This window comes from Schistocerca serialis, unplaced genomic scaffold (genome assembly GCF_023864345.2).
Source record: "Schistocerca serialis cubense isolate TAMUIC-IGC-003099 unplaced genomic scaffold, iqSchSeri2.2 HiC_scaffold_1260, whole genome shotgun sequence".
NCBI classification, from domain to species: Eukaryota; Metazoa; Arthropoda; class Insecta; order Orthoptera; family Acrididae; genus Schistocerca; species Schistocerca serialis.
The window spans coordinates 1,656,853-1,673,924 of record NW_026047470.1 but is presented as its reverse complement, the minus strand read 5'-3'; positions in this window follow the sequence as shown (position 1 = coordinate 1,673,924).

The window sequence follows — 17,072 nt, the reverse complement described above, 5'->3', positions numbered from 1 at the left end:
TATGGCCGCAGCGCGTCAACGACAAGGTTGGCGGGAACTTCGAACGGTAGTTCAAATATGCGCACAGTACGCACCCCCAGACCGGCATGGTCAACTCCTACCACGCCCACATTACCGTCTGCGTGGCAGAAGCGAAAGCCGTTTGCAGATCGTTGGAGGAGTCTGTCGCAGGCCGCTTCGTCAATCAGTTTGAGATACGCTGTGCTGGATACAATAGACAAGTGAATGCCTATCAGTTCTTGCGGTTCTATGTGTTGTGGGTTGGCAGGAGAGCCAACACCGGGTACTAGAGGAAGCCGAAAGGCACGCGTTTTAGCTCACGCAGGCTGGCGTGAGGTCTGGAACAGGACAAGGAAATTAGACTTTAGAAAAACGGACGTAGCTGGTGGAATACTTAACTTTAATCCATAAATGGTGAACGTCGCTCTTGACTGTACATGACTCAGTATCATTAGTAACTGGTAATGGCGCCTTGCTAGGTCGTAGCAAATGACGTAGCTGAAGGCTATCGTCTCGGCAATTGAGAGCGTATTTTGTCAGTCAACCATCGCTAGCAAAGTCGGCTGTACAACTGGGGCGAGTGCTAGGAAGTCTCTCTAGACCTGCTGTGTGGCGGCGCTCGGTCTGCAATCACTGATAGTGGTGACACGCGGGTCCGACGTATACTAACGGACCGCGGCCGATTTAAAGGCTACCACCTAGCAAGTGTGGTGTCTGGCGGTGACACCACACTATGTGCATTATGTCTCGGAGAAACCGTTCAGTTTCTTGGGCTTCGGTCTCGTGTACGATGAGTTGAACGTTAGTTTGATTGTAGCCTGTCGATATGAGAACGCCATGGCGGGTCGGTACCGGTTCTGTAAGGCAGTACAACGATGCAACAGCGCGCTAGCGGGTAAACAAACACTTGCGGAGCGCTGCCCGGCGCGCCGAGGCCGTCCGCACGTTATCACGGCTGAAAGCCGACTGCCTTTAGGAGCAGTTTCCCACCTCTAGGGCAAGAGAGTGTCCTGAACCTCTGTCCGCTCCTCCGCCTTCTTTGACATGGCCGTTGGCAGAATAAGGGGTGACTTCTTATGCCGGAAGTCTTCGCCCGCCGATGCTGATCATTAATCAAAATTTAAGCAGCGGCGAAATTCGAACCCGGGTCCAAATACATTTTGATTAACACTCAACGACGCTATCTCTTTTTCTTTCTTTGGTTTTCATTTTGTTCATTATTGTTCGCTGTATTTGTTCGAGGCGGACGCCCCATGACGCTTGTTCAAATTTATCATTGATCCATTAACTCAGTTTTGGAGGGCAGCTGTCCCTCTGAGCGAACACGGTGAGCTACTGTGCCGGCGCCTCTATACCATGAGTCAATACAATGTCCAGATAGCATGGTTTAACTTCGAGCTATACATAACACGTGAAATTGTTTCTTCCGTGATTTGAATGCGCGGAAACGGTTTAAAGTGAATCAGATAAACAAAAAATGCATTCTTAGTATATAAATGAAAACTCACTTTCAAAGATCTAGCTTCATTCGTATATTACGTGAAAGAAACACGTTTCGTGTAAGTTTTTGCTCGGGGGCCGCTTCTGTGTTTCACACTTGGGTAAATCGGTTAAAATTTTGGAAGAAGCTAGAAATGTAAGTAATGGTCGTCCTATCATTTCGTGACAGCTTCGTCCATTTCCACGATATATGCAACATTTTGCGAAAAACAATGAAAAACCTACACCGGATCACTCGTCGCCTGAGTCCAAAAAAATCGACATCGGTTGTCAGGCTGTGGCGGTGTAATGCGGAAATTATGGTAGAATAAAAGTTCGGAACTAGAATGAAAAATGCTCCTATCGTAGCCCAAAAAAGAAGAAAAAGACGAATATGTCTGTGACAGAGTTAGGGATGAAGAGGAAGGGAACTAGCTTTTAGATTTATCTGTCAGGTTCAAACACATTGAAAGCAAAACATCTAGACATATTCGGGCTTTTTTACGAATTAATACTGCTTTCCCAGCGCAGTGAGCTCTCTTAGGCCGGTATTACACTATCAGATTTCTTTGTCAAAGATTTGATCAAAGATGTGATCAAATATCCGTCAAATATATTTGACAAAGATCTTTGAAGTGGCGATAAAAAGGGATATTACACTGTCATCATATTTTTCGTCGAAGTTCGAGATGGGTGACAACAACAACTCGTTATTAACCGCAGCATTTGCATGTACCATAATTGCACTGTGTGCACATGCGGAAGAGAAGTGGGGGGGAAAAAGGAAACGTACCTATGTGAAACCGTGGGTTTTACGACGACACGATAAAAGCATTCAACAAAACTTGTTACATGAGCTTATAGTGGAGGACGTCTATTCGTACGTCAATTTCTTAAGAATGGATGACCATACATTTCTGTATGTGCTCAGTGAAGTGTATCCTCATAACACAAAGCACAATATTCACTCAAGAACTGCTATATCTGCAGAAGACAGGCTCACTGTAAAACTCCGATTCCTTGCTACAGGAGAAAGTTAGGTTAGGTTAGGTCTGGTTAGGTCAGGTCCCCAATCTTCTTAATCCATTGTTGTATTCAGGGTGCCTCATATTGTAAAGCGCCTCATCAGCTTTATACATCTCTATTAGTTTTGTAATTGTCGGTACACACCAATTCCATTTACCGGCAATGCTTATAAAAACACTACAGATGACAGAATGCTGCAGCGATGCTAGCGTTCCACGTGGTAACATGTCACATTGCAGTGAACACTAGACAAGCCACTTCTTTGATCAAATCTACAGCGTGGCCCTAGATTTGATCAAATATTTGACGACATTTGACAAAGTTCCCTATTACACCTTCAAATTTCTTTGACAATAATATTGGACAACGAATTTTGATAGTGTAATACCGGCCTTAGCTCCACCTCCTGTCAAATGAACGGTGAGGGGTGTAAGAACAAACAGACACGAATTTATTTGTTTCCAGAGAGTGGGATGCATCTACCATAGGAAGTATCCCAGAGTTTAATGATGCACTGCATCATACTGCACGACATGACATATACTATGCCGCATGATGTGATGGAATGTGTCATGTTATACGACAGGAAATCAAGTATCATGTTACTTTACCTGCCACGATGCATTATATTAAGTGTCATTGGTACTACACCAAGAGGAAACGGGTATTCATTGGGCAAATATATTATACTAGAACTGACATGTGATTACATTTTCACACAATTTGGGTGCATAGATCCTGAGAAATCAGTACCCGGAACAAGCACCTCTGGCCATAATAACGGCCTTGATACCCCTGGGCATTGAGACAGAGCTTGGATGGCGTATACAAGTACAGCTGCCCATGCAGCTTCAACACGATTCCACAGTTCATCAAGAGTAGTGACTGGTGTACAGTGACGAGCCAGTTGCTCGGCCACCATTCACCAGACGTTTTCAGTTGGTGAAGAGATCTGGAGAATGTGCTGGCCAGAGCAGCAGTCCAACATTTTCTGTATCCAGAAAGGCCCGTACAGGGCCTGCAACATTCGGGCGCGCATTATCCTGGTAAAACGTAAGGTGTCGCAGGGATCGAATGAAGAGTAGAGCCACGGGTCGTAAAACATCTGAAATCTAACGTCCACTGTTCAAAGTGCCGTCAATGCGAACAAGAGGTTACCGAGACGTGTAACCAATGGCCCCTCATACCATCACGCTGGGTGATACGCTAGTATGGCGATGACGAATACACGCTTCCAATGTGCGTTAATCGCGATGTCGCCAAACACGGGTGCGACTATCATGATGCTGTGAACAGAACTGGGTTCATCCGAAGAAATGACGTTTCGCCATTCGTGCACCCAGGTTTGTCGTTGAGTACCCCATCACAGGCGCTCCTGTGTGTAACGCAACGTCAAGGGTAACCGCAGCCATTTTCACCGAGCTGAGTCCATGCTGCTGCAAACGTCGTCGTACTGTTCGTGCAGATGGTTTTTGTCTTGCAAACGTCCCCATCTGTTGACTCAGGGATCGAGACGTGGCCGCACGATCCGTTACAGCCATGCGGATAAGATGCCTGTCATCTCGACTGCTAGTGATACGAGGCCGTTGGGATCCAGCACGGCGTTCCGTATTACTCTCCTGAACCCACCGATTGCATATTCTGTTAACATTCATTAGATCTCAACCAACGCGAGCAGCAATGTCGCGATACGATTAACCGCAATCGCGACAGGTTACAATCCGACCTCTTATCAAAGTCGGAAACGTGATGGTACGCATTTCTCCTCCTTACACGAGGCATCACAACAACGTTTCACCAGGCTGTTTGTGTATGAGAATTCGGTTGGAAACTTTGCTCATGTCAGCACGTTGTACATGTCGCCACCGGCGCCAACCTTGTGTGAATGCTCTGAAAAGCTAATCATTTGCATATCACAGCATCTTCTTCCTGTCAGTTAAATTGTACGTGTGTAGCACCTCATCTTCGTGGTGTAGCAGTTTTAATGGCCAATAGTGTAACAGTGACAAGGACTAGGTCAAGATTTTTTGATGTAAATGTCTTTGAAGCTGGCAGGTTAGTCGAAAAGTTAGTTCCCTTCTTTTTTATCCCTACCTCCGCTCACGACATACTCGCCTTTTTTGTGTTATGATAGGAGCATTTTTTTATACTGGCAATAATAACGGGCTATCGTTCGTTCTCTTTGTTGATATCCTTTCACGAGACGGAAGACGACCCACGGGAGCACCGAGGACAACCTAGCGTACGCTGAAGAATACGCTGCCAGGAAGGCCGGGCGCTTTAGTGCCGGCGTTAGCGCGTCCCGGCCGCCAGGCTCATGAGGATTGTTGCGAAACGGCGCGCGTGCCGCAGCCAGATAAGCGATTCTTCTAAAGCGCCGCCCTGCTGTGGACACGCAGCCGCTTGTTTTGACACGGCGAGAGCGCGCGGCGAAAGTCGCGGAGAAACCGTGGGAAGCGCGGTGCGGTCGGTCGCTGAAGTCCGGAGTGGCCCGGTCTCACCTCTCCACCCGCATTATTTCGCTGTAACAAAAGCTCTCCATACGACTTCCTGCACGCAGTAAATTATCAGCACAGTCTTAATAAATCTGTTATTAGAATTACGTGGGAATGAAAAAAAAAAACACTGGCAGCGAGATTCGACCCAGAAACCTTGCGCTTATGAAACGAGGCGTTTACTTGATCGGTTGCGAACTCTTTAAAAACGAGCGACCGTACAAAGTATGTAAGTCAGCCTAAAACACTCAAACTCGCTTTTCTCGTGCTGCGTCTTCTTGTTTGCATTTGTTGATGTCCTCGTTGTGTCTTGACAGTCTTTCATATGAGTCAGATCGGTGAGAGGAAGTTCGTACGATACCTTGTCAGACGGCTAGCTTGCGAGACAGGAAGGTGAAGCAGTTCCGGGTCGGATCCGTAGGACGGATTAACGAACGTGGGCTGGTACACCGGCCAGTCTGAATGTGGTTTTTAGCCAGTTTTCCGCATTGTTTGAGGGAAATGATGGACTGGCCCCCAAATTACAGCTCACAGAATTCTATACACATGCAGTTAAAATACGATAATACACAGAGCAGAATGTACTCTGTCCACAGACAGAAGACCCATATGTCTACAGGGTGGTCCATTGATCGTGACCGGGCCAAATATCTCACGAAATAATCGTCAAACGAAAAAACTACAAAGAACGAACCTTGTCTAGCTTGAAGGGGGAAACCAGATGGCGCTATGGTTGGCCCGCTAGATGGCGCTGCCATACGTCAAATGGATATCAACTGCGTTTTCTTAAATAGGAAGCCCATTTTTATTACATATTCGTGTAGTACGTAAAGAAATATGAATGTTTTAATTGGACCACTTTTTTCGTTTTGTGATATATGGCGCTGTGGTAGTCAAACATATGGCTCACAATTTTAGACGAACAGTTGTTAATAGGTAGTTTTTTTAAATTAAAATACAGAACGTAGGTACGTTTGAACATTTTATTTCGGTTGTTCCAATGTGATACATGTACCTTTGTGAACTTATCATTTCTGAGAACGCATGCTGTTAGAGCGTGATTACCTGTAAATACCACATTAATGCAGTAAATGCTCAAAACGATGTCCCTCAACCTCAATGCATTTGGCAATACATGCAACAACAGTCTTCTCAACAGCGAGTAGTTCGCCTTCCGTAATGTTCGCACATACATTGACAATGCGCTGACGGATTTTGTCTGGCGTTGTCGGTGGATCACAATAGCAAATATCCTTCAACTTTCCCCACAGAAAGAAATCCGGACGTCAGATCCGGTGAACGTGCGGGCCATGGTATGGTGCTTCTACGACCAATCCACCTGTCATGAAATATGCTATTCAATACCGCTTCAACTGCACGAGAGCTATGTGCCGCACATCTATTATGTTGGAAGTACATCACCATTCTGTCATGAAACATCTTGCAGTAATATCGGTAGAACATTACGTAGGAAATCAGCATACATTGCACCATTTAGATTGCCATCGATGAAATGGGGGACAATTATCCTTCCTCCCATAATGCCGAACCATACATTAACATGCCAAGATCGCTGATGCCAGTTTACGTTACCGCTGTTGGTGAATGAAGCTTCGTCGCTGAATAGAACGCGTGCAAAAAATTTGTCATCGTCCCGTAACTTCTCTTGTGCCCAGTGGCAGAACTGTACACGACGTTCAAAGTCATCGCTATACAATTCCTGGTGCATAGAAATATGGTACGGGTGCAATCGATGTTGATGTAGCATTCTCAACACCGACATTTTTTAGATTCCCGATTCTAGCGCAATTTGTCTGCTACTGATGTGCGGATTAGCCGCGACAGCAGCTAAATCACCTACTTGGGCATCATCATTTGTTGCAGGTCGTGGTTGACATTTCACATGTTTCTGAACACTTCCTGTTTCCTTAAATAACGTAACTATCCGGACACTTGGATGATGTCGTCCAGGAAACCGAGCAGCATACATAGCACACGCCCATTGGGCATTTTGATCACAACAGCCATACATCAACACGATATCGACCTTTTCCGCAATTGGTGAACGGTCCATTTTGACAGGGGTAGTGTATCAAGAGGCAAATACCGTCCGCACTGGCGAAATGTTACGTGATACCACGTACTTATACGATTGTGACTACTACAGTGCCATCTATCACAAAGCGAAGAAAGTGGTCCAACTAAAACATTCATGTTTCCTTACGTACTACACGAATATGTAATAAAAATGGGGTTCCTATTTAAAAAACGCAGTTGATATCCGTTTGACCTATGGCAGCGCCATCTAGCGGGCCAACCATAGCGCCATCTGGTTTCCCCCTTCAAGCTATACAAGTTTCGGTCTTTGTAGTTTTTTCGTTTGACGGTTATTTCGTGAGATATTTGCCCCCTTCACGATCAATGGACCACCCTGTATACTTGGGTTACCGTGACGACTGTGGCGTCACGAAGGGGATCCAGTCACAGAGTAAAGTGATGCAAAAATATAATTTCCCAGACACTGAAAAAGCGAACCCCATTCTAGAGGGGATAAAAGACAGGGAATAGAAGAAAGAAGAAGTCGATTGGCACATGAACACTTACGGCCAGCCTTGGACGTCCAACAAGATAGGTACAGAAAACAGAGGATATCGAAAGAACAGAGGCATATTTCATCACGGATCCGCTTAGTAAGCGCGAAAGCGTCGCGGGGATGCTCATCCAGCTCCAGTCGCAGACCCTTCAGGAGAGAAATGGTTCAAATGGCTCTAAGCACTGTGGGACTGTCATCAGTCCCCTAGAACTTAGAACTACTTAAACCTAACTAACCTAAGGACATCACACACAACCATGCCCGAGGCAGGATTCGAACCTGCGACCGTAGCAGCAGCGCTGTTCCGGACTGAAGGGCCTAGAACCACTCGGCCACAGCGGCCGGCCTTCAAGAAAGAAGTGGTTGCATCGTGGAGTGGTTTACGTTCAGAAATTTCATGAGCTTGCTTTCCTAGAAGAGTGAACCAATATATTCCTTCTTGCTGTGTCTGTCCTGCGAAAAGATTATGAAGGCAGAATGAGAGACATTCGAGATCATGTAGAGGACTACCGACTACCGTTCTACCCCAGTGCCATTCGCGACTGGAAGAAGAGGCACAGAGCACATTCTGCTACGCAACGTGCGGGGTGTGGATGTAGCTCTAGATTCAATAAAAGACAGACATCTCAAGGAAACTATTTGCAACGTGAAGTTTACGTGCAAACCGGTGACAAGTGAAATAATAACAAGTACAGAGGACTTTCAAGATGCAACTAATTTATTACTGATCAACAGTTTAACCCAAAGGGCACAGTATTCACCAAAAATTTTCTACAAGCGTCTCTTATTCACAAGTCAGAGAAATACATTACACAATACCTTTCTAATTGAATTAGGTGCAAACAAGAACTTCTTACAACTTCTATACTAACTGTAAGCACTTCAATAATAAAAGGTAAAATCAGTTTCATTTAACAAGGGCACTTGAATAATAAAGGTGAAATAAGTTTCTTTTGAACAGGATACACAAGTCAGAAAAATAGATTGCACAAAACCTTTCTGATTGAATTACTTGCAAACAAGAGCTTCTTATAACTCCTATACTAACTGTAAGCAATTCAATAATAAAAGGTAAAATCAGTTCATTTAACAAGGGTACTTGAATAATAAAGGTGAAATAAGTTTGTTTTGAACAGGATACACAAGTCAGAAAAATAGATTGCACAAAACCTTTCTGATTGAATTACTTGCAAACAAGAGCTTCTTATAACTCCTATACTAACTGTAAGCGCTTCAATAATAAAAGGTAAAATCAGTTTCATTGAACAAAGCGCACTTGAATAGACAAGGTGAATTTAAGTTTCTTTTAAACAGGGCACCTAGGCAAGCGCAGTAGGACAATTCACATAATTTCCAATTTCCGCTACCCATCAAGTATTTCTCTTTAACACGTACATAAGTTCAACTCCCGCTGCACGTAAGGTATAATTCAGAACACTAGTCTAAAAAAAATGGTTTTGATGGTAAATATATGAGCAGTATAGCAAACGGAACAGACGCCTTGGCGTCCCAATGCAGAGGAAGCTTAACTTGATGCAAGATCCCCACTCACGGCAACCCGAAGAACTCAGTGGCCACCGCATCGGTTGCCATTTTCCCCGCGGCCATAGAACCTCCGTTCCCTCTGCTACTGATCGGCCAAGGCGTCGTACTCCGGACATCGATTTAGACACGGACTAGGTGCCCGCTGCAGTGCTGCAACAGAAAAGCACAAACACACAGCCACAGCCAAAAGAAACAATGTTAACAGCCCCAGAATATAGTAAGATAAAATTTTGCAAAGATAGACCACACCAAGACAAAGGCAAATTAAAAATGGTTAAAAGAATTAACTGTAGACCTCAAATTTCAAAATATGTAAAACTGCCCCAGTACAAACAGACCAGTTTTAAAAGGGCAACGATAAGACAAAACATAATATTACTACACCAGTATGTCGCAGTTTCAATACAATATTGGCACTCATAAGTAAAGGTAGAAGCTAGTGATAACACGGGTAGGCCCGAGTACAAAACTAGAAAGCTTGAATGTCTACTTCTTCAATAGACAGCTGCGTGGTACATAGTTCAACTCCACTAGCTAAAATTAATAACACATTGCTCAGCGTCCTGTGCAGAAGATCATGGCCCAGTCACGCCTCAAGAACTTGCAATAACAGGCCGGCTTCCGCATTCCGAGCCACATACACCGGTCAAATCCAGCTAACTCCACGCAAACACAAGTTTCACTCTCTGAGCAGCGACACGTACCAGCCGTTCCGAAGCCAAAATCCAGTCTGCACGACAGTCCACCAGCTCAACCACCGGCCAACGGGGCAAAGATAAGCAACGCCAGAGGGAAACAATCGATCCGCGTGAATCAAACGGAGAAAGCGACTGGCACTAGAGCCTCCCCACGCATTACTGTTTGTTTATTACATGTGGAACAGAGAAATTACTTCAAGATTAACTGAAACATTTCACGATTGTACTATGAACGTGAATTTCCAAACTTAGGCTTACATGAACGAGTTATTCGAAATTTGGAGAACCAAGTTGGCACAGTCGTTGCGCAGATATGATTTTGGCAACACTCCGCTTCGGTCAGAGTCTTAGGTGACAGCACATCTGTTGAATGCAGGTACCTGGAACGGATCTACGTTTAGAGTGAGATGTCCCGTTTGATCACGAGTTGTACGCTACCACTTCTACTTCCCTTTCCGGTCATATAATGGCGGAGAAAATTTCTATGTCCATCGGTATTCGTAACGGTTACGTCGGACTGGAGTGCCACTACGCAGGCACGCATTAACGACATCGTCTACGGAGCTAAGTTGTTTAATGGAATGAGCATCCCAAATGCGTACACTTGTATTAAGGTACATGTCAGTGTCAAGCGTCCTAGTATTTTAGATTTTGCTGTGCTTATCAGGGCAACGGCCTTGCCGCAGTGGATACATCGGTTCCCGTGAGATCACCGAAGTTAAGCTCTGTCGGGCGTGGTCGGCGATTGGATGGGAGACCATCCAGGCCGCTATGCGCTGTTGCCATTTTTTGGGGGTGCACTCACCCTCGTGATGCCAATTGAGGAGCTACTCGACAGAATACTAGCGGCTTCGGTCAAGAATACCATCATAACGACCGAGAGAGCGGTGTGCTGACCCCACGCCCCTGCTATCCGCATCGCCAGATGAGGATGACACGGCAGTCGGATGGTCCCGATGGGCCACTTGAGGCCTGTAGACGGAGTGGTTTATTCTTTTTTTTTTTTGTAATTATCAGACTTACAGTTTTTATGCGAAATGTTGTCGCTAGTGTTTCACGGGCACCAGCACATGAAGCAGTGCCGAATTACTGTGATTTTCTGAATCCAGATTACGTCATTCGTAAGTTAGTTCACCAGTATTCGTAATAAAAGCCACTGTTTGTTTGTTTTTATAGCCAGGCTGCAGGAAGCAACAGAGGGTGCCAACCGCTAAGTGGCGAGAAGCTGTTTGTGGTAACAAACGAGAATGTGTCAGACCGTCCGTTCTTAACCGCGACTCCTCCTACTGCCACAAGGTCAGACGACCTAGATTTACGATGCAGTGAGTTCAGAAAAGCTGGTTATCGGTAGTAGGGTGACCCTTTCAAAATTCACTGTGCGTGATGGAAGTTTAAATGCCACATATGCATAGCAGCTGTGGTCTAGGGTATCTGCAATACGGTCGTCCATTCAGGCGAAGCTGGCAGCTTACTTGCTTTTCCTTATGCCCCATAACACTTTGTGTGTTCTGACTGCATGGAGTAGGTCATCCTAGTCCCTGAACTGTAGTCGGGATTTACCGAAGTCGTTCGAACGGCGCGGGAGTTCGGCCCTTCGACGGAAGCCCGACAGAGATACAGAATTTTCCCCAAAACTGAGTATACTGTGCCATTCGGGGATGTTTTTAGGCCTCCACGTATTCGTAGGGTTTCTAGTTACGTCGTGGAAACTATGTAGTTTCTAAGATGTTCCCCAATCGACCACCACAGATATTGTTAAGCTTTTGCGTACAGATTTGTTGAACGAGCAAAGAAAGATTTACGAAATTACACCCCACACATTTTAATATTTTGTGAATGGGAACGTCTTACGTGAAAGACGACAAAACGTCGCGGTAAAATTTAGAAAAATGTTGTGTAATTTTGGAGAACAGTATGTAAGCGTATTGTCATATCGCTGGCTGAGTTGTGGAGTATCTTTGCGGGCAGTCGCGTCTGTAGAGAGTCGAACGCGGGACACGGAACTGTTATGTTGTGTAGTGTGTAGCTCTGCATGTGAGAGGCATTGTTAGTATGGAAGTTGAAGTGTTGCTACAAGTGCTATTTCAGTAAAGTCATGAAATATGGAAGTGATTCAGAGGAAAGTGCGTCAAGAAGTAATTAAAAAATGAGCAGTGCCGCCGATAACGTATTCGTGGTTCCTCTCGTTGCGTGTCGTACCGTACATCAGTCATCCGCGCCGTGTTCGGTCTCTCAGATGAACTAATGTGAATCAGTAATACTGTTTACCACAAAAGAGAGCATTTAAGCTGCAGCAAGCGTGAGGAGGTGCGTTCGATCATCGCGCTTCCGCATTATCAACAATCAACCGCGCCGTGACGGTTAAGCGCACGCTCGAACAACTGAGAACTGTGAACTGTAGATTTATTTAACTTTGTGAACAGTGTTAAAATATCATTACTAGTGTCAAGGAGGACTGGTACCAAATATCTGTGTATGCGTGACGAGCGTAAGAACTTCCGTGCGATCATTCGGCTTCCGCATCAACAACAATCACCCGCGTCGTGTCGGTTACGCGTACGCTCGTCCGAATGATATTGTGGACTGTTGATCATCCATTAATTGGGGTAACACTTATGAATTAGAATGTAAACAGTGCAACCTGCGACTTTCTTTTATCGTCTGAGAATATAGTTGTTCATACCAGACGTAGAACAGTGTTGGGTTTTGATGTTGAGTGTCTCCCCTAACTCGCTTGCGTATTTCGATAGATAATTTCAGGCAAGCCAGCTGTGAAGCAGAACAGTACGGCCGCCGCGGGACAGTTTAAGGGTACCACCCTACCCCCATCTTTACCCCCGGGGGTGTTACAAGTATTTCAATTAATAATTGTGCTAAAACTGTAAAACTTGGCAAGATATTTGAACGGTTTCATTGTGCACATTCATTAAGTTTTGTGTCATTTGATTCAATAATTTTGGTCCAAGCGGCACTAAAATTCCTTGATTGTAAGTACCTTCACTTTCTTACGTAGATGTCTTAACGAAGCTATCCTTTCGTGAACTTGATAAAAAGCTTGCAGTTTTGTCATTTTATTTGTTTTCGAAATATACAGTGCTGAAGTCGAACGAAGAAGAGTTACTCCAAAAATAAGTCTTTTTTCAAACCTCGTACCTCAAAAAGAATGCATCTTTTAACAACACTTTACTAGACAGTTCTTTTCTGTACAAAATATCAAATTTACACAATCATGTTTTTTGCACGTCTACAGTTGTACTGTAAAGTTTCCATATAAATTACTATTTCGATATGTCGTGTTCTGAGCTCACATAACTTCGTGAACAGTAGCAGTAAACGCATGACTAAATTCAGTCAGCTATAAATGAAAAATAAAACATGAAGGCTATTCCGTAACCTTTCAACTTCTTAGAAATATATTTCAATGGAACCATTTCCTTTTTCAGATGACTTTTCATACTGTTGCTTTGAAAGTTTCATGAATTCAGCAAGTGACAAATACTTGACAGAGTGTAGTTCTGGTAATCTGGTTGCTTCAAGACGCCGTTTGCACTGGCCTATAATTGCAGAGAGGTGAACAAAATGTAGGTGATTTTTTTTCTCCTCAGCAAAAGGTATTCTTATTGAGTCGTTCTTACCTGAGGTTAAGTAATGAATCTATTATATGAACTGATCATAAAGTCAATTTTCCCAACAAATTTTCAATTACGGATCAGCAGATTGCACTTTGAAGCATTCAAATGAGCAAATCTACGCTTTAGCACGTTTCCTTCACTGGCCCAATCAGTTTCAAAGCAACTGTATGAAGTTACCTGAAAATACTATTCGATTAAATTTTTAACTGTAGAGTTAGTTTTGTAATACAGTTATAAAAGATTTAAAAATTGCAGACTAACCATTAGGTGTCATTTTTCTTTAAAGACTTTCTGACTTTACTGCTGCTGTCCAGTAATTATGCGATATTACAACGTGATGTTCCAGAACAGCGAGTCACTCCTTATCTAACTTGTCCAAAATTTATGTCTTGACGCCGCGGCTTCTTGTCAATCTTCGCTACTCACAAAGTAATAAAATTTGTAGGCTGAAAATATTTGTGCCTCAGCAAACATACAAATAAAACTTGAACATCAGAGAGGGTCGAGTGGGGTCACCTAGACCGTTTCACATGGACTCATCCTCTGCCAAATTTGATTACATGTGTGGTTATATTAACTACTGAAGCGGAGGCCACATCAATGAGAACGACCGTGGACGAGAATCCATGTATTGTCAGTGTACATCTTACAAGGGGAGGCCGCCAATTGTGAAATTCAGATTCGATTCATACTGCGCATAATAAAAGCTCATGGCCAGAGGTGTAATGTGGCAAAGCACCAAGATGCACTTCTCAGCCGTTGTCGAGAAAATCGACAGTTAAAATAAACCGTTCCGGTGAAATGCCCTCTACGGTTAACAGTTTTAAACAGCGTCGTGGCGCAGCGGTAAGCGCTCGGGTTTGTAGTTGGAAGGTCGCCAGATCGTATCTCGTGCCATGCAACATTTTTTTTTTATTATTAGGTTTTTGTAATTCAACTATTAATGAATTTGCTTATGCATTTTGGTGAAGGCGGATCGCTCTCCAATTGTACCGCCTCCATTTTTCCGTTTGTTTAACAGGGTGTACCAAAGCTCTCACGTCCGCACTGATTTTCGACGATGTTATAAGTTGCGCTAGGGACCGCATCTACCTTCTTTCGAAGTTAGCAGGCAACTACGCTTTTATGCGGCGGCTCGTTTCGGCCCATTCAACATCTGTCCTTCAAGTGTAACGAGCGAGTAACGGAGCTTATATTTCATACCTGCCACAGCAAATTTGTGTTCGTGGGGTCTCTATTCTAATTCGAACGTTTGACTTACGCTATACGTATTCGTTTCGGAATATCGTTTCTACGTCTTCCGTTAACTATACGTGGTTAACATTATGAAGACAATTAATAACATTTGTGAAATACAACTTTGTTTGCGGAAAACATAATGATGTTCGAAGTCGCCAGTTTTTCCACGACAAACGACCTTCAACAACTTATTATATGCATAATTGTTGCAACTGATTGCCGGGAATTATATATATATATATATATATATATATATATATATATATATATATATGTGTGTGTGTGTGTGTGTGTGTGTGTGTGTGTGTGTGTTTGTATAGACACATTTGAATAACAAAAAACAAATACAAAAAAAAATTGCATGGCGCGAGATTCGATCCGGCGACCTTCGGATTACGAACTCGAGCGCTTACCGCTTTTTTTTTTTTTTTTTTCTGGGAAATGTAAATAAGTGGACTTTTTTTTTTTTTGTTTGCAGTCCGGTGTAGCAATAACAAACATAAACTGCTTCTAGCATTTTTTTTTTTAATATATAGGAAGACGACTTTTACAAAATAAAATATTTCTGGGAAACGTAAATACGTGAACTTTTTTTTTAAGTAAAAATATATATATATATATCTCCTGCTTCTGTCAGTACAAAACAATAACGGTCTACATTCCTCTTTTGGGCGCGGACCTCGCTAATCCCGTCATACCTCTCGTTGGTGTCGGGTACGTCTTCACGTGTGGTTGTGGATCCTCTCCACTGTCCTGGTCCTTTCTTGTTCTGATACTGATAATCAATAATTACATTCTCCTACCCGGGACACCCCAACTGGGTGGGGGATCAAGCAAGGCACTCCCTAAAAAAATTGCGTAATATGTTCGATATCTCGGATGTCTCATAAGCTGTGAGTGATGATCTTGTAGTAAGGCCCAAAAGTCGAGCACATTCTTACTGCCGTCTCGGAAAAGATAACGCACAGTCAAACCTCGAATCCAGGTCACTGCGTTTGTCTTTGTTCGGGGATAATATGTCCTATCTGGGAGAAGTAGTATCCGTGGTTCTATTGCTTGCGGCCCCACCCGAAGGAGGAAGGCCATCATTTTTTTGACCAAATACCATACGTCCGCCGAAGGTCCGCATATCAGGCGATGCTCCTCTGTGTCTATTACATTGCACTGCGGACACAGTGGCTCGTCCGCCATATGAATTGCATGCAACCTGGAACGAGTCACGTATTTCCCATTTACCACCTGATACCACAGTGCGCGCGTTCCCGTATCAAGGTGTGGGTGGTGCACGGTACGCCATACCACTGACCACGTAACTGATGGTTGGCGGCGCTCTACGGCATTATTCGGCCGTCGTCGAGTTAAGATTTGATATATATCACGAGCCGTTGCCGTCCTGGTTGTCGGTAGTTCCAGATGTAGATAACTGTGTTCCACAAAGAAGGTTCGCATATGGGCAAGCGATGGTGAGATGTGAGACACCGCTACTGGAGCCGAACGTGAAGGTGGAGCGAGTTCGTCTATCAAGGTGCCCGTCAGACTTGTCTGGTGTCGTGTCCACATCTTTATCATTGTGGTTACATAAATAGCCACTGCTCGGTCGCGTACGTGGACTAGTCCAAGACCTCCACGACTACGAGGAAGCGTGAGGGTTTCGTATCCGACCTTAAAAAGCAGACCCGTGCTCACAAAATATCCCAGTGCCGCCAGGATTCGACGGGCCAACACCACCGGCATAGGAAGAACTTGTGCCAGGTGGGGGATGCGAGAAGCTAGATAAGTGTTGGCAAAGGTGACCCGTTGTATCATATCCAGTGCCCTTAACCTGTGACTTCGTACACTCGCACGAATTGTTTGCAGAAGATGTCTGTAACTCAGTGCCGCCGTGCGTCGAACGTCTGTAGTGAAGATAATTCCTAGGCATTTCATCTTGTTAGTCGGCTGTAATTGTGCTACACTTCCTGGTGGGAGTCCTCTCCCGATGTTCATCGCTCCCGACTTTGCCATGTTCAGGCGACTTCCCGTAGCCATACAATACAAATTAACCCAATGCAAGGCCACTCTTGCCTCGTCGCCTGACCGTGCTAAAAACACTAGGTCATCCGCGTATGTTCTGCATATAAACGTGTTGTGCCTTATCGTCATTCCTTGGAGTCGATTCCGGAGCCCGCAGAGCAGCGGCTCGACAGCGATGGCATACAATATCGTTGACAGCGGGCACCCTTGTCTGACCGATCGTGAGATGGTGATGGGCCCCACCAAGCGTCCGTTGATGAGCACTTTGGATGCGGCTCCGTGGAGTAGTCGCATGACGACGGTGACAAAACTTTCCGGAAACTTCATTTGCTTCATCACGTCCGTGAGGTAA